Source organism: Protopterus annectens, chromosome 4.part1 (assembly GCF_019279795.1).
Source record: "Protopterus annectens isolate FY-2018-M chromosome 4.part1, PAN1.0, whole genome shotgun sequence".
In the NCBI taxonomy this organism is placed as follows: Eukaryota; Metazoa; Chordata; order Ceratodontiformes; family Protopteridae; genus Protopterus; species Protopterus annectens.
Window position 1 is genome coordinate 566,969,575 of NC_056734.1, and position 25,737 is coordinate 566,995,311.

General features: G+C 40.1%; 1 protein-coding gene across 5 annotated transcripts in view; it reads left to right on the forward strand.

The window, feature by feature from the left end:
• MFN1 (mitofusin 1) overlaps positions 1 to 25,737 on the forward strand; it is a 1,379,005-nt gene that overhangs the window by 1,174,465 nt on the left and 178,803 nt on the right. The gene's annotated exons all lie outside the window — the stretch shown is intronic.

Sequence of the window (25,737 nt, forward strand, 5' to 3'; positions counted from 1 at the left end):
CATTATAGTTAATTTGGCTGCAATTTCTAATTTCCATGAGGGTGTCCAAGATTCCTCTCTTATGTTTCACAAATTGTGCAAGACCTTCATAAAAGGTGTGAATCATCTGAAGCCACCTTTTAGAGAACCTATTCAACCATGGGATCTGTCATTAGTTCTACAAGCTCTGACAATGCCACCCTTCGAACCAGCTTCTTCTTGCGACCTCAAGCATTTGTCATGGAAAACCTTGTTTTTAGTCGCCATTACTTCTGCCAGACGTATCTCTGAGCTTTAAGCTTTATGCATCAAGAGTCCATACTTGATTTTTCATAGAGATAGAGTGGCTTTGAGAACTAATCCTTCATTTCTGCCAAAAGTGATCTCTGAAATGTCTATTAATCAAACCATTGAATTGCCAGTTTTCTTTCCCAATCATTCAAACAGAGGAGAGTATTGCCTACATACCCTAGATATCCACAGGCAAATCCGTTTTTACTTAAACAGGACTAGGTCCTTTCGTAAATCTGACCAGTTATTTTTGGCCTATTCTGGACCTAGATTAGGATTTGCTGTTGCTAAGGTCACATTAGCTAGATGGTTGAAGGACTGTGTGACCTTCATTTATACACAACGTAATATCCCGTTGCCTACTACCATGAAAGCTCATTCAACTAGGTCGGTGGCAACTTCTGCTGCTTTCCATGCCAGAGCTTCGTTACATGACATGTGTGCAGCTGCAACTTGGGCTACGCCTCATACCTTCATCAATCATTACAAATTGGATTGGGCCTCCAGGGGAAGAGCATCTTTTGGTTCCATGGTGCTCAGGCCTCCCAGAAATAGAGATAGCTGGGGACTCTGTCCCATGCGTAAGGAATGAACAAGGATTAACAATATCAGATAAAGAAGTTATGTCTTACCACAACATTCCATCTGTATTGTTGATCCTCGTTCAGTCATTACGACCCTCCCTCCTGTGGCTTCTAGTGGATCTCGCCATCTGGTTCTCTTAGGTTATTTGACCAGAGGTAGCCTCTACATTCTTTTGACTTGCAAACTCAATCTGAGGTAACAGGGAGAGGGGGATTATGGGTAAGAGTTTAGCTCGAGAGTTTGTAGCTGACGCAAGCTTGGAAAATGGCCGGCTCGGTTCCGAGGTCGGCACCGATACCCATACGTAATGACTGAACGAGGATCAACAATACAGATGGAATGTTATGGTAAGACATAACTTCGTTTTTTTCTGAATCATGTTGTCTTTATGTACATTGCCCCATCCCACGGTTATAAAATGCTCTGCATCCCCAAAGGTGCCTTTGGAAACTGTGCTACATTATTCAAAGGAATTCAAAATTATATACTAGTAATCCTTGGGTATGAGCTTCTTCTTGACAGACTTTCTGATTGCTGCTTAAAGAGGTTCATCCAGATTCCATCCTTCATCTCAGGAGATGCCCATTCAAACCAAGGAGCAGTCCTTAACAACTGAACCACTCAACTAGTGACACTGACTGATCGAAAGTATGTGGTCTCAAAATATCACGTATCAGTGCCCATAGCTTCAGTAATAAGATTAGCCATCTTCATTCCTAGATGGCTTGTTTTAAGCCAAACACACTAGTTGTCTGTGAAACTTGATCAAAGCTATGAATACTGAAGTTATTCTTCTTGGTTACTGATGTGATTATGATTGATTACACCAGTGTTCGGGGGGGGGGGGGTAGCTATCATCTTCTCTATACAGGGTTCATACACTTCATTCACTGCACATCCATACCAGAAAAGAATGAGACACCAATTTTGACCACCGTAATAATAAATTATGTAAAAATCTCATAACGTGAATGTGATGCATTCTCCAGACTATAGCAATGAAATAACCAAAGACACCTTCATTTTACAAATAAGAACTAACATAAAAATTAAGTGATACTGCTGGGTGATATAGTAATTGGAAGAACACTAAGAACCACTATACTTACCTAGGCAGTGTCTCTGGCTTAATCTAGCCTATGACTGATACTATTAGGAAATTCTTAACAACTGCTTCCAACCCTTTAGCTGCTGTTCTGCCTTTCCACCTATGACATCTGGTACCAAATCAGAAGAGCATCAGCTTACCCTAAAAAGGAATCATAGACACTCTGAAGTTCCCAAATGTTCGCTAACACTAAAGGGGAATAAAATAGGAAGGGGGAGGCTTGTGGCCTAATAAACATGGTCCAAACACAGGAGTTGAGAGGGGAGGAATGTGAACCATCTAAATCAGGGGTGGGCAAACTTTTTGATTCGTGGGCCACATTGAGTTCTAACATTTGACAAAGGGGCCGGAACAGGAGCAGATAGATGGCATGCTTTGAAAACATCACCTCATTGTGGGAAAAATACACATCTTGGGATATGGAGAAAACATGTGCTTTAATTTCCAATGAAAATGAAGAAAAGCATTACAATAAAATCTCTGACTTCGAAATGAGTCTTTAAACACTGAAAATCGAATAAATGACCATGTTATTTTAAAGCACTGAAAGTTCTGTTATCCTTCAGGATATCATCATCACTCTCCTCCTGACTGTCTTTTTTTTCAAAAACGGTAGGAGATGCAGATGTACTTGTCCTGTTCCTTTTATTCAATTTGTTTCCCCGGTGCCAAAAGTCAACAACGACCAGTGCAAGGACGAAACAGTTGCAGCAAGTCAGTCTGTGAAGCGTTATATTTGATCTGCATGCGCTGTTTATTTTCACAACGTGCGTATCACGGAGACACACACATTTTAATGGGAGCAGTGTTGTTGGTCTCCGTTTTTAGCCAGCGCATCAAAGTCTGGAGTTAGTTTTGTTGTGGCGATTCTCAGGATGGATCTGAGGTGTAGGTCTGTTAACTTGGATCTGTGGCTGGCTTTGTTGATGTTCATGACGCTGAAGGTCTGTTCACACACGAAGGTAGAGCCGAACAAAGCCAACATCATCTGCGCTTTTCGCCTTTAGATTTGGAAACGCGGCATCATTGAGTGAAGCATAGAAGTCATTTAGTTTCAGAGAGCTGAACTTCTCTTTTAAGGCAGGGTCGGACTGAAGGCCGATCAGTTCGAGCTGAAGCTCCTCTGGAGCTGTTTCAGGGTCTTGTGACAGAGGAAAGGCCACCAATTGAAGTGACTTGTCAATTTTGTCGAAATCCAAAACCGACGGCAGAATTCTCTGTGCAGTGCATCCAGTGACTCACTGTATTTCTTTACTTTGCTCCGGCCTCTTTCAGCGTGGCTAGTCTAGGAAAATGAGTGAATGACTTGTTCAAAATCTGCCTGGACAATAAAGCCAGCTTGGATTTGAAGGCTTTCACGTTTGTGTACATGTCATGCACAAACTGCTCCTTCCCCTGCAGTTTCACGTTGAGCTCATTCAAGTGTGAAAATACGTCCGTAGCAAACGCAAAGTCACACATCCAGCTCTTGTTGCTCAGCTCAGGAAATTCATCAGTCTTCCCCTGCCGCTCCAAAAACACGCCAATCTCCTCTTTGAGCTCCCACACTCGTTGAAACACTTTGCCCAAACTCAACCAGTGGACACGGGAGTGATAAAGCAGGTCCTGGTGATCCGCATCAGTTTCCTCCAGGAACGCAATGAACTGACTGTGCTGAAGTCCCCGTGCGCGTATGAAGTTGATGAGTTTCACCACAGGACTCACAACATGATTCAGCTGTAACACTGATTTACATAGAGATTCCTGGTGGATGATGCAGTGGAGGAAAATGACATCCTGGTCAGGGTTTTCATCTTTCACTTTATTCTGGATTCTCCTCAGCAGGCCAACGTTTTTTCCCGTTAAATTTGGAGATCCATCTGTGGTGACGTTAACAAGCTTACTCCAGGGAAGCTTCATGTTTTCGATGGCAGCAGACACCCGTTCAAACAAGTCCTCTCCCCGTGTTTGTCCTTTCAGAGACTCCATTGTCAAAAACTCCTCCGTTATTTCAAAAGTTTCGTTGATTCCTCGGATAAAAATGAGGAGCTGAGCAGTGTCTTTGATATCGTTGCTTTCATCCAGTGCTAAAGAATAAAAAGTGAATGACTTCGCCTTTTTGTTTAATCTGCTGGTGATATCTTCATCTATTAGTTCCACACGGCGAGTCACTGTCCGCCGTGATAAACTGATTTTCTCAAATTTGTCTTTGGTCTCCGGCACAAAATACCTGCTGTCTCTACCATACATTCTTTTAAAACTCGCCTCAGACAATGGTTTGCTGGCCTTTGCTATTTTGAATGAAAGCATAAAACTGGTCTTGGTACTTGACTCTTGCATGGCAGTTTGGCGGTGAAAAAAAACTTTGCTGAGCCTTCAAATTAGCTGCCACCTTCTCAGCAGCAGCTTCCCGTTCTTTTGTTGAGAGCTTGCTAGCATAATTAGCGTGCTTTGTGGCAAAGTGACGGCTAATATTATACCCTTTAAAAACCGCCACAGTTTCTTGGCATATCAGGCAAACAGTAGATGATCGGTGTTCAGTGAAAAATATTTTGTCCACTCCTTATTGAACACTCAACATTCTCTGTCCACTTTCCTTTTCTTGGGTCCGCTCATCTTCATAGAGGGGCGGTGGGTCAAAGGATAAAGTGCAAACGTGGAGTAATAGGCCTACGCTTCACCTTAACAAAGCCAATATATCTAGAGTGCGCCATCTAGTGAGGAAACATCAGAATTGCAGGGGGAAATAAAACATTAACAAGGTTAATTTATTAAATTTTTTCAAGTTTGGAGGGCCGAATCAAAACGTTTAACGGGCCGCATGTGGCCCCCGGGCCGTAGTTTGCCTATGCCTGCTGTAGAACTTCCCTAATCAACCATGGTTGCAAATGCTGGTATTCAGTTGGAAAGAGTTTGCCATTTTATAAGTGATACTCTATTCAAATATGTTGTTTTATTGCCCCCATACATTAGGGGTAGATTTGATTTTTATGATAAAAATCAAACCTATCACATGCCAAGTCTCTTAGTTTATTTATACAGGATCCATTATACAATCCACAACATCAATCTGAAAACACAATATCTGAAAGCAGTTTGAAATCTTAGCTTGGAATTAACCTACATTTGAAAAACAGTGGGTATGAAAAAAACAGTAACATTTAATATGATGTTACAAAAATACAAAAATCATTTTTTGCAGGAGGTCTATGCCCCTCCACCCCTCCCATGTGGGGTAAAGCTTTGCCCCCTGTAACTCCTTTATATATACAAACCCCATGGAGGTATTACCACAGAGAAGTTTGCATTTCCATGAGCAGTGATGTTTAAAAATTGCACAGTTCTATTAAAAATTATGAAAATGAATACAACATTACAGCAATTAAAATCAAAAGGGAAGTATATTTTGCATGGATGTTATGCTGCTGTCCCTCCTGAGCGCTCATAAGGAAGGCTGTTGCTTCCTACCCTTTTTATTTATATATACTACTGCCATAGTTACCCAACCCCCAAAGAAATCTACAACTTCTCAAACCTTACTACTTAAAAATGGCACATTTTGCTTGATTATTAAATACAATACATTCCTTGCAAACGAACAGAATTCTAATCAAATTGTCTGTTGCATTTATACTATTTTAAGCCTTTCAAAAAATTTAACTATTCAAAATTATATAAACAGCAACAAATTGTATCAATAAAGTAAGAAGATTTAAAAAACGTCCTCTCTAGCACTTCAGCTGCAATTAACCTTCAGTGAGAAAAATAATAAAAAGCAACTACAACTAAAACACAATTTTAAATGGCACATAAAAGACAGATTAATGACAAATAAAACCATTCTCTTGTTTAACAAATCACAGCCCTCCAATTAATATCCTTATTTAACCCTTTTGGCTGCAGTGTGTCACCTTGTCCTTTTGGGGATTTTTTTCTCCTGTTTTTGATATTGCTGTTGTGGGTGTTTTGGTGATTAGCTAGTTTATGCTTGTTATGAATTTTTGGATAGATTTTTTTTATGAGGCCCATATCATCCCTGGAAAATATTACCAGATTTGTGCTTGTTGTAGGCGGATACAGCCAAAGGAGTTTCACTTTTAGGTGCCTCTTTTGTCTGAGCAAAGAACATCAGGTTGAAAAGTACAAGACGTGAGCTTGTTTTTAAGAAAAAGACCATGAAAAGTAAGACTAACTTACTTTAGGCCTACTTGGAGCTTTGCAAACAACCCTCCCTATGCTGGGGGGGGGGGGGGTTCTGCCCTATAACATCATTAAGAATCCCTTCTTAGAAATTTCCAAAAAGTGAAAGAAAAGAGCCATATGAAAATAACTAAACACTAGAAGCTAGTTACCTAAGAAGCAGGCAAGGTGAGTGAGATGTCAGTGTCCACTTTAGACCCACTAAGGCCTTAGGTCTCCAGCTAATTGGTGTCTCCTTCTAGTAAATCCCTGCCTTTAGTGTCTAAAGTACAGCCATCTGTCAATGCCCCACAGAAGGCTGACAGTAGCGTAGTGTCTTCTCTGATGGACCGAGGATTATTTCTTTCAGTTACAGTACCTCAGCCAGATGGTCATTTCCACCTACCAGTTGTAGGACAGCACAACAGTTCAGACCTAGGGAAGTGTGGAGGAAGGTCTCCCAACTCCTTTTGCGAATGTGATATGTGCTTATTGTTCAATATTATGATTTTGCAAGGTCAGTGATCCTCCCCAGACACTCAGGGCCCACCACTACTCGATTAGTAGCTGGGCCCAGCAATAGCAGTCCCACTTCCAATTACCCCATGTTTTTTTTTTTTTTTTTTTTTGATTATCAAAATTTAGCTGATGCATACAATGCTGCATGGCATCCTTTTTTTTTTTTTTTAGATTATCAAAATGTAGCTGATGCATACAATGCTGCATGGCAAAAGCAGTTCAAGAAGCCCATACAAGATACTTCAAAGTATAGGGATGATGTGGTCCAGTGCCGTGACTTTGATGTAAATGAACATATTTTTAAGGGAGTCTGAAAACATGGAAAACATGCATGCTCACAGTAGTGACAGATAACACCACAGTCATGTGGTACATGAATAATTAGGGGATGCCCAATCTTATCAACTATGAAGGCTGTCCATGATGGTATGGGACTTAGCCCTGCAATACAGACTCCAACCCTGCAATACAGATTCCAACTAAAAGTGGTGCATTAAAGAAAAACCTATCCACAGATTCTGTAAACAGATCATCAGCCAACCCCACACAAATGAATCCTGGATCAGCTGAACTTCATGTGTATAGTTCAATGCTGTGGAACACCATGGCTAGATCTCTGTGTTACCCCACAGAATTACCGGATCAAATGTTTTTGTACCAGGCTTTCATACCAAGAAGCACGGACCACAGATGTATTCTCCTTCAGTTATAACAAAAGGCTGTTGTATCAACCCGCCAGTATCCTATTCATCCCCAAAGAACTGGTTCTGGCAAGGGAGAAGCAAACAAGCACAATACTAACAGCTCACTTTTGACCCAAGCAACCATGGTTCTCCCTAGTTCTCCTGCCCAAAAATGAAAGCCGTGATACCATAAAAGTAAGGTGCCCTGCTAACCTCATAGGAGAGGACATTAGTACACCTCTAAACAGCCACAACTTCACTACATGGAGTTAGGACCTTGGTTCCCAACTAGGAGGCTTCTAATCCAGAGGTCTTTGGTATTTTAAAGGAAGCTAAAAAGCCTTCTATAAGGCAATCATATTTGGGCAAATGGAAAATATTCTCTTAGTGCTGCACACCTACCAAAGTGCCATCAAATGGCTCTTAGCTATTTAAGCTTCCTTTTTAATTCAAGATGGGCTTATGCTTCTGTCAAAGTCCACTTGTCTTCTATTCCTGCTTGTCTCCTTGTGCTTCTCACTGTGTTTCCCTACTTATAGTTCAGCTTTTCTTTAAGGGAGTGTTTCATTTAAGACTACCTAGGAAGCTGGTGGCACCCTTTTAGGACTTATAGTTTGTCTGCTCTTCTGAGACAGCTAGGGTTACCACCTGTCTTACTTTGTGAGGGACAGTCCCTCTTTGGGCAGTTGTGTCCTGACAAAAAATATTAAAAATGGCAAATGTCCTGAGATTGTAGGACATAATTATGTCCCATATGTTATGTAATAGTTGCATAAAATAATTATTTCTGTATCTAAAATACCTAAATGTTACAAGAAACAGAATAAGCAACTAAACCGCTACAAGAATAAGCTTTTATTTAGGCAAAAAAGTAAAGTTCTATCCTTTGTACTGACCATGGGTATGTGTCGGCCTGTAAAATCTGATGTGTGTTCCGAAAATGTCCCACTTTGGCCATTTGAAAAGATGGCAACCCTACAGACAGCAGATAATTGTGCCATAAAATTTATTTCCTGAAAAACACTTTTTTAAATAGGTTTCACTTGTTCATATGAACTTCAAGTTCTTTTATCCCCAAAACCATATACTATTTTATTTCAGGAGACAAGGCTCCTAACGACCAAGGCTTCCTTCATGCTCAAAGGTGTGTTTGAGTTTTCTTGAATCAGTCTAGCTAACTTCCTGATTTCTTCCAAAAAACACTGAATAATGGGTTAAAAAAACACATTTCCTCAATATGCACAGACAGTTGAGAAGGGAGGCTATCAGAACAATTTTATTTCTTTCAGATAAGGCACCTTTGGCAAAGTAACGTCTAAGCAAGTCTTATCAACATGGTTAGCAAACCACATTACGTTTTGTTATATTCATCATGAAAAACCCTTTAGACCAGGGGTGGGCAAACTTTTTGATTCGTGGGCCACATTGAGTTCTAACATTTGACAAAGGGGCCGGAACAGGAGCAGATAGATGGCATGCTTTGAAAACATCACCTCATTGTGGGAAAAATACACATCTTGGGATATGGAGAAAACATGTGCTTTAATTTCCAATGAAAATGAAGAAAAGCATTACAATAAAATCTCTGACTTCGAAATGAGTCTTTAAACACTGAAAATCAAATAAATGACCATGTTATTTTAAAGCACTGAAAGTTCTGTTATCCTTCAGGATATCACCATCACTCTCCTCCTGACTGTCTTTTTTTTCAAAAACGGTAGGAGATGCAGATGTACTTGTCCTGTTCCTTTTATTCAATTTGTTTCCCCGGTGCCAAAAGTCAACAACGACCAGTGCAAGGACGAAACAGTTGCAGCAAGTCAGTCTGTGAAGCGTTATATTTGATCTGCATGCGCTGTTTATTTTAACAACGTGCGTATCACGGAGACACACACATTTTAATGGGAGCAGTGTTGTTGGTCTCCGTTTTTAGCCAGCGCATCAAAGTCTGGAGTTAGTTTTGTTGTGGCGATTCTCAGGATGGATCTGAGGTGTAGGTCTGTTAACTTGGATCTGTGGCTGGCTTTGTTGATGTTCATGACGCTGAAGGTCTGTTCACACACGAAGGTAGAGCCGAACAAAGCCAACATCATCTGCGCTTTTCGCCTTTAGATTTGGAAACGCGGCATCATTGAGTGAAGCATAGAAGTCATTTAGTTTCAGAGAGCTGAACTTCTCTTTTAAGGCAGGGTCGGACTGAAGGCCGATCAGTTCGAGCTGAAGCTCCTCTGGAGCTGTTTCAGGGTCTTGTGACAGAGGAAAGGCCACCAATTGAAGTGACTTGTCAATTTTGTCGAAATCCAAAAACCGACGGCAGAATTCTCCGTGCAGTGCATCCAGTGACTCACTGTATTTCTTTACTTTTGCTCCGGCCTCTTTCAGCGTGGCTAGTCTAGGAAAATGAGTGAATGACTTGTTCAAAATCTGCCTGGACAATAAAGCCAGCTTGGATTTGAAGGCTTTCATGTTTGTGTACATGTCATGCACAAACTGCTCCTTCCCCTGCAGTTTCACGTTGAGCTCATTCAAGTGTAAAAATACGTCCATAGCAAACGCAAAGTCACACATCCAGCTCTTGTTGCTCAGCTCAGGAAATTCATCAGTCTTCCCCTGCCGCTCCAAAAACACGCCAATCTCCTCTTTGAGCTCCCACACTCGTTGAAACACTTTGCCCAAACTCGGACACGGGAGTGATAAAGCAGGTCCTGGTGATCCGCATCAGTTTCCTCCAGGAACGCAATGAACTGACTGTGCTGAAGTCCCCGTGCGCGTATGAAGTTGATGAGTTTCACCACAGGATTCACAACATGATTCAGCTGTAACACCGATTTACATAGAGATTCCTGGTGGATGATGCAGTGGAGGAAAATGACATCCTGGTCAGGGTTTTCATCTTTCACTTTATTCTGGATTCTCCTCAGCAGGCCAACGTTTTTTCCCGTTAAATTTGGAGATCCATCTGCGGTGACGTTAACAAGCTTACTCCAGGGAAGCTTCATGTTTTCGATAGCAGCAGACACCCGTTCAAACAAGTCCTCTCCCCGTGTTTGTCCTTTCAGAGACTCCATTGTCAAAAACTCCTCCGCTATTTCAAAAGTTTCGTTGATTCCTCGGATAAAAATGAGGAGCTGAGCAGTGTCTTTGACATCGTTGCTTTCATCCAGTGCTAAAGAATAAAAAGTGAATGACTTCGCCTTTTTGTTTAATCTGCTGGTGGTATCTTCATCTATTAGTTCCACACGGCGAGTCACTGTCCGCTGTGATAAACTGATTTTCTCAAATTTGTCTTTGGTCTCCGGGCACAAAATACCTGCTGTCTCTACCATACATTCTTTTAAAAACTCGCGCTCAGACAGTGGTTTGCTGGCCTTTGCTATTTTGAATGAAAGCATAAAACTGGCCTTGGTACTTGACTCTTGAATGGCAGTTTGACGGTGAAAAAAACTTTGCTGAGCCTTCAAATTAGCTGCCACCTTCTCAGCAGCAGCTTCCCGTTCTTTTGTTGAGAGCTTGCTAGCATAATTAGCGTGCTTTGTGGCAAAGTGACGGCTAATATTATACTCTTTAAAAACCGCCACAGTTTCTTGGCATATCAGGCAAACAGCAGATGATCGGTGTTCAGTGAAAAAATATTTTGTCCACTCTTTATTGAACACTCAACATTCTCTGTCCACTTTCCTTTTCTTGGGTCCGCTCATCTTCATAGAGGGGCGGTGGGTCAAAGGATAAAGTGCAAACGTGGAGTAATAGGCCTACGCTTCACCTTAACAAAGCCAATATATCTAGAGTGCGCCATCTAGTGAGGAAACATCAGAATTGCAGGGGAAATAAAACATTAACAAGGTTAATTTATTAAATTTTTTCAAGTTTGGAGGGCCGAATCAAAACGTTTAACGGGCCGCATGTGGCCCCCAGGCCGTAGTTTGCCCATGCCTGATCTAAATCAAACAGGACCGAAACAAGAACTGCACAAAGTAAAATACTACACTAAATAATAAGGTATAAACAAAAATGGGCACTTGTCTCTTAAATTGGCAGGAAAAATTAAAAAGCCCTGCAACAGAAGGATCATTGCCTGCTGAAAGACACACCAAATGAGAAAGGTTCACCATGAGACTTGAGAAGAGGAGCTTGAACTTAGGGGAAATCCAGAATATGCCACGTCAATGCCACCTGTATTGACCAGCCCTTGTTTTGAAGTAGAATGAGTGGATCGTGTAAAATTCTTGTTTATTTATTTATTTGTGTGTCTCTGGTGAACCGTGAAGTTCCAGCTGGGTGAAGCCTATTATATGTTTACATTTATTAACTGGGTAGGTGAAGTGATCCAAGAACCTTTCATGACCTGGGATGTAATGTAGCAATAATATAGCATTCATTGATTCAGAATAAAAGTAATATATGTATATATATATATATATATATATATATATATATATATATATATATATATATATATATATATATTGCGTATGTCAGTTATGTACGACTCTTGACAGAACATAGGAACATTGCTAGACTAGCGATCATGGGGATGATAAAGATGCCTAGCCGTGTGCACCTTTATGCAGACACATTTAAAAGTTCTTGTCACATTTGCAAGTACTTAAAAGTGCATATCTCCCAAATGAAGCATGGATGTACAGGATAAATCTGTCTAGTATAAAACAGGGCGGCGTATGATGACCCTGGTGAAAACAGAGGCTTATATTAATACAGTGATTTCTGAGAATAGAAAACAATGATTTCAAAGACAAGTAAATTGCAATGTAGAGTAAGCAGTATTATAATTCTGTAAAAGCAAATAATTGTAATGGAATGTATTTTCAATGGAAGCCTCAAGACAGTTAATCAGGTCTACTTGATGTAAAAGCACACATGTAAATACAATATAAAATCACATTTAGGATAACAGTGATCTGCATTACAACTGTAGAATTTTTGTAGGTGCAATAGTTCGTAACGCATTTTATTTAAGAACAATGATTTCCAGAAAGTAATATCTTACATAAAATTAGTAACTAAAATGCATTTCACAGCAAGTGCAATCATTAGTAGACTGCAGTATAAGGTACAATAACTAATGAACTATCACAGGCAACATAAAACACATCTACTGTTTCTGTACTAAAGTTTTAGATATTAAAAACTGTCCAGAAGTAAATATTTGATCTGGTAGGTTTGACATGACAATGGTGAGACAACCTAACAAAAGTACCAGCCCAAGTTATTTAGTATTAAAGATGCAGATCCAGTGTTGTGTTTGATGATTGTAATGCTTTCTTGAAATGTGGTTTAAAAGGGATCCAACACATTTTTAATGGCAGTCTGTTCTAGGCTTTTGATACTTCTTCAGCAAACCATACATTGCACCCCCATGACCTCCCAACCTCTTATCTCAAGAATCAGATACAAAGATCTAAAATCTGGAGCAAATTTCAGATGTTTTTCATATACACTTAGCAAACTTCTAATATAAATTGGTTGCATTAGCAAGTATTTTCTGAAGGATATGAAAGTCTAAAAAGGATATGTTGTCATTATTTACTGACTGCATTATAGCATGTTGCCAGAAAACCATTATTTTTAAGAGGAATAGCCAACAAATATGAAGCAAAATTGCAGGCAGTTGAGTACTATCCCTGTTGCGTGCATTCATGCACACATGCAGACACTCACTCACTCACTGAGACACACATTGATCACTTACACCCCACTACACCTCAGATAACTGTTTGAGGTCAAGTTAATGAATAAATAAATACATAACGGTCTAGAAATTAATCTGAAACTACTCCTGTCAGAACCATGCAGTGCAACTCCCTTCTGCCATTTCAACTTCTTATCTCAAGAACCAGTGACAGACTCAAATTCAGGAACAGATTTTTAATATTTCTCTTATATACTTCAAAAGTGATAGAATAATCTTTGCATTAATAAACATTTTCTGAAGGATATGAAGTCTGAAAGTCACACATTTGTCATCATTTAGTGTCAGTAATCCACAGCACTTTACCAGAAGACCACAACGTTTATGAGGAGCAGACCACAGACATGAGGGCAAATATTAGGGTCATTTAAAAGCTATGCCTTCTGTGTACATACATACACACACACACGCGACTAATTATAGCTACTTGTATGGCCAAGAAATGTGTCATTTTGCTGCCATCAGAACCATACAGTGCATCACATAACAGCTCTTTTCTACCCGCCCAACTTCTTAGCTCAAGAATCAAAGACACAAAAATCAGAAACAGGTTTAAAATATTTCTCTTGTACACTTAGAACTTTGTTAAAATAGCAAACTTTGCATTAGCAAGCACTTTATGAAGGATATGAAGTTTGAACTCGCATGCTAATCGTTATTCAGGGACTGCAGTCCACAGCAATTTACCAGAAAGCCACAGATTTTTAAAAGACCAGCCTAACATATCTTTCAACTTCTTCGCTGAAGAATTCTGGACATAGCCAAAAGTAATAAATGGGCAAAGGCCCCCAAAAAGGGACAACTTTTAAATATTTTATCTGTTTATTAATTGGGCAAACCTGCTAGACGAAAGTGTCCTTTTCATGTGTTGCCTGAAAGCACTGTTTAAGTGACTTCCTTAAATTCACACAGTAGTGAGATGGAAGACATTAAACCCTGTACTTTTGATTGCAGCATTCAGTTTAACAACTCAGAGCCTTAAACCCATATGCTAAGTACCAGACACATGTAATGTAGTTAAAAACTTAACAGATCAGGTGTTGCACTGACATGCATTTTCTTAAACAGTAAGAAATATGAACTGATTGAAATTGTCATTAATTCACCAGAAAATCAAATATTTTATAAAGGACAGAGAAATATGAGCCAGGGTTTAAGGGATGTGCTGCAACATCAGTGGAAGATGAGAAGCAGAAATTCTAATTTGCTTCAAAAGTTAACAAAACATGTTGCATTGACATGCATTTTCTGATCAGTAAGAACTTTGAAACTGTAATGATTAACATTATTGGCTGACTGTAATTCTCATTAGTTCTCCTGAAAATCAAACAATTTTAGAAAGAAGTCAGGATGGCAAAAATATGAGGCAAAAATCAGAAAAGTGCTGCAAAATGGTGAAAAGTTGAAAAGCAGACCTTTGCCCAGAGGCACACGTACTCTCACACATGCACGTGCACACATGCATACCCACACATACACACATACTCTTTAGCATTTCCACCTGCCCCTTGGCTTCCTCATAAGCATTTCTAGTGGTTTTCAGTAGCTTTACCTGGATTTCTGCCCAAGCCATACTACTAATGAAATAGCTTTCTGCAAATTGTCCTACTGTTTGCGTTCCTGCTTCTAGGGTTATGTGGGTCCTAATTCTGTAGGTAACAGGAATGATGATGCCACTCAAGATAAGATGGAGTTGGGGAACAGAGAAAAAATGTAAAACAGTTTTTGCATTATAATAGTACACATCCTGCCCGTCAAAAGAGATCAGTTGTCAAGGGACAACTGGTCTATGCAGCCAGCCACATTAGATGAAGAGTTTCAAATAGAATGTGACAGCTTGAAGGTTTAAAGCTAGTGGCTATCCTGACAGATTGTTCACAGAATTAATTGGAGAGTTTTCCCATAAAATGAAAAGTGGTTATTTTCAGCCAATATTAAATAATGAAAAAGTGAGGTACAAATACTTGGGGACATCAACACAGGTAACTTATACCTCTAGTTTTATTACACCTTTCACTAGTGATTATGAAACAATAAGAAATGTACTAGTAAAAAATTGGGTACTTATTGAGGAAGGGACACATTAAAAGAAAGACCTAGATTAATAAAGGACGCGGTACAAATATTAAGGCTCTGTTAGAGCAAAAAGCATAAATGGAAGGAGCCCAGGGATGAAAAAAATGTGATACGTGCCGTTATTGTCCTTTAATTCGTGTAAGGGATAGTTTTGAAATTAAGGGTTAAGTACAAGCTGGGAGGTAAATACAACTGTTGCACAAAAGGGGTGGTATATTTGGCCACCTGTCAAGATTGTCCTTCATGCTATGTAGGGAAAACAGAAAACACCTTGAAAGAAAGAATATATGAGCATGAATATGCTATTAAGAAGCAAAAATTAACTAATGCTGTAGACAAACATGTTATTAGTAATGAGAGCCATGAATTTAAATATATGGTAATAGAGCAAGTATTGGTCAGCCCAAAGGGTGGACCTTGGTCTTTGCAGTTAGAGGAGAAAGAATTAAAATGGCAAATCTTGCTCAATGCTTAATGCAAATGCATGGCCAGGTCTGAATGACTATTCATCTGTCAATATTGTGCTTACAACATAGGGCCTTGAATAGATAGATTTAGTACTTCTAGCATAGCATTATTACTGTCATAGACAAGCAGGGCGTTCTTATTCTTTTTTGAATTTTTTTGCATGTATTATTTTTTGGATGTATTGATTTGCATGCTTTTTTGAACATTTTTTCAATAATACTTTAATATTTTTTATGTATTTTTTTCATATGGCTTTTATATGTCTTTTATCTATACTCTGGGTTATATATTTATTTATTTATTCATATAAATCATTAAAAGTATAATTTTTATAGCATTTTTTTTATAATGAAGTGATATAACAGTAATAGCTACAATGATTCTTAAGTTTTTTTATTTATAAAGTAATAATTTAACTGATGGAAATCAACATGACATGTATTCAGTGAATGTCAAACACCATCTTTTGTTGTACTACATTTGTAATGTCTTCTATTTAAAAAGCAGCTTTAAAGTAGTTTACTGTTTTAATGGAATATTTGGTCATGGTATCTTTAAGGTCTAGTGACTCCAATGGGGACTAGTGGGTCATGTGATGAGTTTTAAAAGTTGATGCATGCAGTTTTGAGTTAGATATGAAGACGTTTGGCAATGTTTAAACAAAAGCACTAATAATAAAATTGGGGTCTGTGTACAGAATGTTTTCCGTTTGGTGATGGTTTTTGTTTTTAACAGTTTTTTGTTGGTTGGTGTATTCATTAGTTTGTGGAGTACTTACTACTAATGAAATAGCTTTCTGTGAATTATCCTATTTGCGCTGCTCCATGTTCTTGTCTCCAAGTCCTGCTTCTAGGATTGTGTGGGTCCTGCTTCTGTAGGTAACAGGGATGATGATGCCCCTCAAGGGAGGATGAGGCTGGGGAACAGAGAAAAAATGTAAAACAACAAAGGAAGAGCAAACCACCTTTGTAGAAACAGGACTTAAAATTAATGGAATAAGCTATTCCATACTGCTGTATGTGGTAATAAGTTAAAGCACAAACTCCTGTGGTAGTGACAGGAGCAATTGCATGGTAAATTTATGGGGCTGTTTTTTTTCAGAAGGAGTGGTCTGGGGACATAATTCTGGCACTTATTGATTCACAATCATGGAACATATTAGCAACCTTGATTCTGCAACAGTAAAACATACAGAAAACTAGTGATGGTAAGAATGACAGGGCTGTTAGTATCTACCTAGCAAAGGGCCCCAAGCACTTGCATAGAGAGTCTTGCGTTAGATTCACTCTGTCAGGACTTCTTCATTGACAAAGAACAAAGATGGATTATTCATGTAAGGGTTCTTTTTCTCCAGGAATAAATGAGCAGTTTTAGTGATTATGAAATCTGTATTGTTTTATAGAAATTCCTTTATTTTAACGATTTCTATTTACTGTTACTTAATGTTAGTAACTGTTGTATCTAGGCTGATTGGTGACTAAATTGTATAGAAATTAGGTTTTTGTTAATAGCAGAAACATTTTATAGAATTGTTTATATATTATCAAATCTACATTATATGTTGCTAGATGTTCAGTAGTAGTCGTTCTTTGGAGTTTGCATTTTATAGGTTTATTTAACTGTTACGAGGTCAGTTTAAATAGCATTTTCAGCAACAGTCCTTACATACCAGTATAATGCATTGCTCTACTAGATGGCATCTAAAATACATTGAAATACTCTGTTCACATTGTGGTATATTACACCATGACATTTGAATTACAGATGTGTTTTGCAGTGTGATATGATACAGTGACATATTTATTATAAGATACTGCAGTTTACAGTTCAGATTTTTCAAGACTGGCGTCATTAGTCTTAAAAGTTTGTGGATTGATGGTTTCTTCAATAGTTCTTTTTTCACATTCTCACCTCTACATGAGAGTTCTTCAGTGGGCACGGAGCATGAGCACTGCTGTTCAGTTGAATCAGTATTACAGACAGCAATTGCCCTGGTGGCTAGAGTCTCCTATAGTCTGTATGGGACAGCTTCTCTTTCTTCCCATAACAATGGCAACAGTAAGCATGGATGCCTCCTCTTTAGGATGGATGGGTGACACCGAGTGGAGCACGGCCAAAAAAGTATTGACAGTTTTCGAGGCCAGTCTTCACATCAATATCCAGAAGGTGAGGTCAGTCCTAGTGTTACAGACCCTTCATGAGTACCTTCCTCCATGGGTGATTGTCATTCAGTCTGACTGTATGTGGGTAGTATGGTACATCAGCATGCAAGGAGGAATTAAGTCTTATCGTCTTTGCAGGAAGGCCATGAAAGTGTGGCTGTAGGCAATAGTGTCACATCACTCTGTGATAGCAATGCATATTCCAGGAAGAGCCATCTGCCTAAAAGACATGCTCAGCAGTTCCATTGTAATGCTTTTTGAGTTGCCTGTCAGTCCTGCAGTAGCACAACTCTTCTTCCATCGCTATAGTCTCTTTGCCTTCCCATCAAGTGACAAATGTAGCAACTAATTTGCACTGATGCCACCAAACGTCAGTTACTGAGGGATGCACTGGTCTGTCATTGGCCTCCTGGACTCCTCCATGCCTTTTTTCTATACCTTTCCTTTGATCCCTTTGACCACTACATTTCTACAGAAAGCGTACAGAGTTGGTGTGATCCTCTTTGCACCATTCTTGCCCAGGATAATCTAGCTCCCCTTTGAGGCCTCATCTCATGAAGCAGTCATGGCTTCTAAATCTACAGCCAGACCCTGCAGTTTCATCTGTCTGGCAAGCCTCATCTGGACATTCACTCCATCAGTCTAACTTCAAGGTTTCTGCAGTTTCAATAATGTCCATTGATTCTGTCCTTCTTCAGAGTAGTTCACATAATGTCGGCCTCTCAATAAGAATCCACTCTTAGAGTTTACAACAGTAGGAAATGCTTTTCCATAGAGACATCAAATCAAGGGCTAGGTCCCTTTTTCTGATCCGGTTCCCATCTATTTTGGACTTCCTTGCATTGTTGTTTGATGCTAGTGCCAACTCTTCTACAGTATAAGTCCAATTGACAGGTATTTCACATTTTCATACTTGTTTTGTATCTTCCTTGTTTTCTGCCCAAAAAACTGTGTAAAGCCTTCTTAAAAACACCCTTCTGGCAATGACACTACAACACCTTGGGACCTCAGCGGTATTTTGTACTAGATACCTTAACACAACCTCCATCTGAGTCAGGGTCATCTGTGGAATTAAAATATCTCCCATGGAAAACTTTATTTTTGATATTGCTTCTCACCAAGAATAATTTAGGAATTGCAAGCAGTCACTTCTGTACCCGTGTAGCCTTGTTGCTCCACAAGAGATGGCTTGCACCTGTCACCCCTAGGCTTTCGAATACTGGCCAAGGCTCTTGCTGCCCCCATAGTGCCTTTTTTAGGCAAGGCTCAGAAGTCAAACCCACCTCTGTAAACAGCACAAATAAAAAAATGAGGGTTATGCTACTCAACGCCAGGAGTTTAAATCTCAAAATGCACGCTCTCGAAGCACTCCTCAGTATGGAGAACGTCAACATCTATCAGTAACTGAAACCTGGTTCAAGACTCCACAGAGCACCCCAGCACTACCGGGCTACAACTCATACCACACATTTCAGCCACAGAACATGGACCGAAACACAAAAGGAGGGGGTGCATCCATATTCATCAAGGATACCTACACCTCCAGGTTAGTGGCACAGCATGATACCTCCGAGATCATCCATGTGCAACTAACATCAGGCAAATCTGCAATGCAAATTGTGGCCTGCTACAGATCAACCTCCATGACCCAGGACCACCATTCCGCCTTTCTAGAGACACTGGAAAACACGACGGTCCTACCGAACACCCTGATATTGGGTGATTTCAATTACCCTACCGTTAACTGGGAAAACTACTCAAGTATAAACTCCCAGGTCCAGAACTTCCTGGAATTTATCAACTCAAATGCCCTGGATCATCTGGTAAACTCCCCTACCAGAGGTGAAAACATATTGGACCTGGTCATCACCAACATGGGCGACAGGTGTTCCACACCAGAGGTCAACCCGTCACTGGTTAGATCAGACCATAAACTAATCACTCTGGATGTCGACATCACACCACCACCTCCAACCAAGGAAACCACAGTGAAAAACTTTTCTATAGCAAACTTCACCTTACTTAAGACAGAGGTGGTAAGTTTCACAGCCCCCACGCTAAAGGATAACAGTGTCCAAGATGCAGAAACCTTTACAAATGCACTCTATGAGCACGTACAAGGATACAGGGATCGTGCCATCCCTAGCAAAACCAAGACTCACTCCCCTAAGAGAAGGAAACCAGTCTGGTGGACCCCTGCCATAAACAGGCTATACAATAGAAGGAGTAAACTAATTCAGAAAAAAGCAAATCCCAAGAAGGAAAGACATCCCTGATTAGTATCAGTAAGAAACTAAGGTCCCTCATAAAATCCTCCAAGGCTAACTTCTAAAGAAAAATAGCCAAGGATTCGAAAGATAACCACAAAGCCTTCTTTAGCTATGTCAAGAATCTAAGTGGCAACTCGCAGATATGCTCTGAGCTAGTGCAAAATAGCACAAAATATACTGAACCCACTGATATTGCCAACATCCTGGCAGACAGATTCAATGCAAACTTCACCCCCCTCTCACCCCCAAAAGGGCCCACAATAACACCGGAAAAGTGTAGTGTCCCAGAAATCACAGGCGCACAGGTGAAAATAGCCCTTTCAAAAGCCAAAAGCACAGCATCAATGGGGCCAGATGGTGTCCCAGGCTGTGTCTTGCATGAACTACAGAACGAACTAACCCCCCACCTAAACACACTGTTTAACCTCAGCCTCTCCACAGGCTACGTGCCCATAGAATGGCACACAGCAACGGTTATTCTGCTCCACAAAGGAGGTGCCACAACTGACCCTGGTAACTATCGCCCCATAAGCCTGACTAGCCTGGTCTGCAAGGCTACGGAGCGCATCATCATGGAACTCATTAACAAAGACATTGGGAACCTCCAAACACTTGACTCTACCCAGTTCGGCTTTTTTAAGGGCAGATCATGCCTACTAAACCTGGTTGACTTCTTCGAGACAGTCACCAAGGCCATAGATGAGGGGAAGGTAGTTCACACAGCCTACCTTGACCTCGCCAAGGCTTTTGACACCATTCCCCACTCGGGAATTATAGAAAAACTCACCAGCCTGAACATAAACCCCTATATCACGAGATGGGTTGCCAACTGGCTTACAGACAGAACTCACACGGTAAGAATAGCGGGCTCCAGGTCCGATTCTAAACCAGTCACAAGTGGTGACCCACAAGGCTCGGTCCTGGGACCCCTACTGTTCGGCATATACTTCTTAGAAGTGCAGGCAAACACAGGAGGACTGTGGCTAACCAAGTTCGCCGATGACTGCAAACTGGGAGCCATAATTGACTCTCCGGCTGACACGGACATTCTCCAAAAGGTCCTTACTGAGACGGACACCTGGTGTCAAAGACATGGTCTCAAGCTAAATGCCAAAAAATGCATAGTCATCCCATTTGGGAAAAACAAAACACCCATGAATTGCCACATAGGTGGCAGCCCCCTTAATACAAAAGAGGTAATAAGAGATCTAGGGACCCAGGTAGATAGTAATCTCTCCTTTGACAATCATATTGCCAAAGTAGTTAAGAAATCGTTCTATGTAGCCCATCTAATTACTAAAGGGTTCACATCTAGAAATAGATTTTATAGTGCCCCTCTACTCATCACTCATCAGACCCATCATAGAGTACAATGCCCCGTGTGGGATGTACCTCACAAGACACTTCCAACAGCTGGAAAGACCACAAAAGTACCTCATCAAGAGGATTACTGGTCTCAAACATATGTCCTATGCAGCCCGACTGGAAAAACTCCAGCTGTACTCAGTGGCATATCGCTTACTCAGAGGTGATCTCTGCCTGACTTACAAAGCCATGTTCAACTCAGAATTGATGGACATGCTCCACCTAAAGAAATCCAAGTCACTCGCTGTAGTGAGCTAAACCTCGCCACAACAATAAATAGAACATGCTGGAGGGATAGATTCCTGTCACAGAAACTCCCCATGCTTTGGAACAAAATTCCTAACTACATTAGGCAGAGCCCCTCACTAACACTCTTCAAGAGAAACCTTGACAAGTGGATGGGTAACAGAAAATACACCCCTGGGATCACTTCATTGGCTCTTCTTGACAGAGGCTCAATTAATTAATCAATGGGGTGGGGAAAGCTGACACACTCTGGCTAGGCTTATAAATGCCCTCGGGCAGATAGCCTAGTACCTACCTATGAACCTATAGGGCTTCATTGAGAACTAATCACACATTCATCCCAAAACTGGGCTCAGAGTCCAGTGTCAATCAACCCTTTCACCTTCCAGGTTTCTTTGCAAATTATGCCAGTAGGGGACAGTATCTCCTTCATACCTTGGATGTCCACAGATAACTATGTTTATATCTTCACCAAACAAAGTCTGTAAGAAAAGACTCCCAACTGTATATTGCCTTCAGTCCCCTCAGACTTGATCACAAAGTTTCTAAAATAGCATTGCTGATATGTTTCTCAGACTATTTCCTTTGCATACTCTTTAAGAAGAAAGCTCTTAACTATCCAGACTGAAAGCTCATTCAACCAGGTCAGTCTCCAAGTGTACAGCTTTCGTCAAAAACTTGTCAGTGGATGAAATCTGTGCAGCAGTAACTTTACCTAAACTGCATACTTTTTTCAAACACTACAAACTGTATATCATATTGAGGTCCAGAACCTCCTCTAAAGCTTTGTTTTTTCAGGGGCATTGTGTCATGAGTCCACACAGGGAACTAGATAGCTTGGGATTCTCTCCCATGAGTCGAATCAGACCGACGGAATGAAATAGGATGCACAAGTTGTATACTTATCATAACTCTGGATCCTTTTCATCCATAGTCTGTCCAATTTGACAGCCTGCCAACCTTTTCCCTATTAAATTGTCACCTTTATCCAGAGGGACCTAGCAGACATACAGTATATGAATCACTTTCCGTTTTGTACATTTGCACTTATAGTTCACTGCAAGCACATAGCAAACTCAATCTGAGGTAGGGTTAGGGACAAGTGTACTATGGGAATTTGAAGGAGTTTGAGGTTTGGAGCATTAACTAGAGTTGCCAGGTTAGATCCAGTTGTCTCTATTTCCCACTAGTTGAATTGGATGGACGTGGAAATGAGAAGGATTCGGCTTTATGGTAAGTACAAAATTTCTGTTTCTGCTCCATTGAATTGTCAAGAAGCCCAGTCCTCAGTCTTGTTAATGGAGGTATATCGTTGAGGTATTTAGTTGTTCCCAAGATGCATGTACTTCTAAGTATATATATCTGCTCTTCAAACAGACTGTTTAGAGGCCCCCCTTCAGAATTATCCACTCATTGTGGATTACTCAGGGTCCGTTTTTGCAATCCTTTCTTTCCTTTTTTTCATTTTCTTAGCAGTTCAGAAACAGGAAACAGAATGGATTGTGGGTAGGAAGAAATGCAAAGGTAGCTTGGGGAAAGTTTCTATATTCCAGGTTGAGCTTGTTTGGAGCATGACAAACTTGTTGGGCAGGAAGGCTAAAACTTGCAGGTAGGTCTGATGTTATGTTAAGTATACAACTTTTGTTTCTTTTCTGCTGCTTGCCTAGTTTGGAGCTTGAGCTTGGCATTTATCATGAAAAGGTCCCATTTTCAGTGGCTAAGAAACTGAAACCTGTAGTGTTCCTATGATAACACATCAAGTGCCAGGGCTCTCACTGCCACTGTGTCTACTAAGTAGTAAAATACTACATAAGTGCTAATGCTTTGACCAGCCACCTGAAGTTTAACAAGGGAGAAGCTTGAGCCCTAACTCAGCTATCTGAAGATGGTGACTTTTGAAGGTCCCCAGTGTATCAGTCTCTCTCTGCTGCTTTTAAGTACACCTGTAAAGCAGCTTTGCAAGCTGCCAGCTTGATTAGCAAGGATTCAAGCTTGTGCCTTTCATTTGTTTATAAGGGCTTGTGAAGATACTCCTCTGATTAACCACTTTGACATGTCCTGCCTAGGGTGCCTGTACCATTTGTTCCTCAGCTGAGCATCCAGAGCATGCTTACTCCTGATGTACTTCCATGGAGTTGTCCCTGTGGGGGCATAGTGGTTGCACTGGATCATCCCATGCCTGTGCAGTCTGGAGGCCTACTCATATGTTGCTTGTTCACAAACTGATCCCTTGTGGAATATATCATGACTACAAGAACGTACCCTCAGTAAACATAAGTTGATGCTAGCCATGCCTATTATTGCCTCTGGCAAGGTGTTCTTTGGGCACTTGAGGCATGTTGATTTCCCCTGAATCTTTCACCTGTTGCATATCTGACCTCTCAAACATCAGACAAGCAAAGGCTACCCTAATTTGGAGCTAGTGTTGGACAGTCATCCCCCTCACTCACTGCCTGGGGAAGGATTCTCCATGAACCAAGAAGACCTTGTCTTTGTGGCGTATAATGATGTTGAGTTCTTCCGGACCTAAAGCTCTGTCCTCCAAATGATTCCTCCTTTAATGGGACTTCTAGACTTAGAAAATCTTCTGTGGACTGACCTGTTATTCTCCAGATGTCTAACTAGAAATGTATTTATTTTGTGGATAACAATGATAAAGGACCGTTGGGTCATCTCTTCAGTAGAGTTTGTTCTCAAAGATGCTTTATGCTCACTCTTCTTACACAAAAGCTAGTACCTACTGTTAGTTCCAGCTGAGTGGAGTGAGATAGTTCTGATTGGTTCATATTGAAACAGTGAGTCTTACTTAAACAGAATTTAAAACATCTCAGCTGAAATATCTGAACTGCACAGTAATGTATACTCACATACATCAGAACATCAAACACCCATCTAATGACAGCATTTTTGCCTGGTGGGGGTTGAGCCACACTGTACACTGCAATCTAGAGATTTTGCACCAACCCCCCCCCCCCCCCGTATATATGTAAAGCCAAGGTTGCACAAACATGGAGTAAAGACAAACCTAAATGAAAAAAGAAAGTCACCTTTTCTGTTTACTGAGTTAACTGATCTCATAATTGGTGTAAACAGAGTACAGTATCTTTAAAAAAGAGGAATTAACATAAAGCACTGACAGTCCAAGACTTTAACAAAACATTTATTTACTAATTGATTGGCATTTGATTACTGGCAAAATTCGACTGGGTAAGTGCCCATTTTCAGTGCAGGTCCAGGAAGAAAAGCTCCAAAGTACTATGAAAACATTGTAAGAACAATAATTTTACAGTCTTCAAAAACAATCCAAAAAACATCTGCAGTTTAAATAATTATACCAAATTAGACATTAGTGAAACCATTGGCTAAGAATAGATAGAACCTGTATGGCAATGATTTAATATTTAGAGAAATTTCAGCCAATTTGTAGAGAAATTAAAGGTAAGTTAGTGTAAAGCAAACAGGTATTGCAATATGAAGTGGAGGATATTAGTAAAACGGTTATGAATGAGAATTAGTCAAGAAAATGTCTATAGTAGAAGGAAGTATATTTCTTCCCACGAACCGAAAAAAGTGATTTTTGACTTCAGAAGGAAGATAGCATAGTAAATGCTAGGTGTTTGGTAACAGTGTCCTCATCTAAAATATTAGCATAACAATCTTGTTTTAATCTGTTTGTCTGTTGCTCCTTCTTTTCTGTTGAAGGTTATATTACTTTATAGGGCGTAATTTTTGGCTTTTTGTATCCTGAATTCAGAATCATAAAGTCATTTTGTAGAGTTATATTTTTGCAGTAATGCAATGAAGGATGCTGTCTGTTAAATGTTATAATAATATGCCTGAATGGGACCCCTGTTTCACCTGTATCTCTCACCTCCCTTGTCTCACTTGAATATTTCAGCTTAAAAGCAATACGTGTCCTTTCAAAAAAAGCCTCAGCCTTGTGAGTTATGTTTACTGAATATTGGTTAATGCTGTAACACATAGTTTAGTAAAATGCTGCATATGTTGTTTCAAGAATGAGATGATCCGTATGTATAGGAAGTAATTCCTGCAAAATATCTTATGACTGTGTAGCTACAGTGGTAACTTCAATTTCCTTTATATTGTTGGTTTATTG